This window comes from Otolemur garnettii, unplaced genomic scaffold, assembly GCF_000181295.1.
Source record: "Otolemur garnettii isolate 467f Iridium unplaced genomic scaffold, OtoGar3 scaffold00087, whole genome shotgun sequence".
Classification (NCBI taxonomy): Eukaryota; Metazoa; Chordata; class Mammalia; order Primates; family Galagidae; genus Otolemur; species Otolemur garnettii.
This window is the reverse complement of record NW_003852482.1, coordinates 593,082-594,287: the sequence shown is the minus strand read 5'-3', so window position 1 is coordinate 594,287 and position 1,206 is coordinate 593,082.

Sequence of the window (1,206 nt, the reverse complement as noted above, 5' to 3'; positions counted from 1 at the left end):
AGGCGCCGAGCCGTGTTTCATTTTTCATATGCAAGTATGAGTGATTATAAATTGGTTTCACAGTAGTACCGAGTACATTGGATATTTTTTTTCCATTCCTGAGATACTTTACTAAGAAGAATGTTTTCCAGCTCCATCCATGTAAACATAAAAGAGGTAAAATCTTCATATTTTTTAATGCTGCATAGTATTCCATGGTATACATATAGCACAATTTATTAATCCATTCATGGGTTGATGGGCACTTGGGCTTCTTCCATGACTTTGCAATTATGAATTGAGCTGCAATGAACAATCTGGTGCAAATATCTTTATTGCCAAATGATTTTTGGTCCTCTGGATATACACCTAGAAGAGGAATTGAAGGATCAAACAGCAGGTCTACATTTAGATCCCTGAGTGTTCTCCAAACTTCCTTCCAAAAGGGACGTACTTGCATGCATTCCCACCAGCAGTGCAGAAGTGTTCCCTTTTCTCCACATCCACACCAACGTCTGAAGTTTTGGGATCTTGTGATGTGAGCTACTCTTACTGGAGTTAGATGGTATCTCAGAGTAGTTTTGGTTTGTATTTCTCTGATGATTAATGATGATGAGCATTTTTTCATGTGTCTGTAGACCATGCGCCTATCTTCTTCAGAGAAGCTTCTGTTCATGTCTTTTGCCCACAATGAAATGGAATCACTTGGGGTTTTTTTAGTAATAAGTTTGAGTTCTCTGTGGATTCTAGTTATTAGAACTTTGTTGGAAATATAACTTGCAAAAATCCTCTCCCATTCTGAGGGCTATTTGCTTTACTTAGTGTGTTCTTGGCAGTGAAGAAGCTTTTCAATTTGATCAGATCCCAGTAATGTATTTTTGATGTTGTTGCAATTGCCCAGGTGTCCTCCTCATAAAGTATTCTCCCAGGCCAATTTTTTCAAGCATTTCCCCTGCACTCTCTCTAAGAATTTTTATTGTTTCATGTCTTAAGTCTAAATCCTTTAACCAGTGAGAGTCAATTTTTGTTAAAGGCGAAAGATGTGGGTTCACTTTTAGTTTTCTACAGGTCGCCAGCCAATTCACCCAGCACCATTTGTTGAATAGGAAATCTTTCCCCCAATTTATATATATATATATAATTTTTTTGAGACAGAGCCTCAAGCTATCCCCCTGGGTAGAGTGCCATGGCATCACGCTCACAGCAACCTCCAACTCCTGGGCTCAA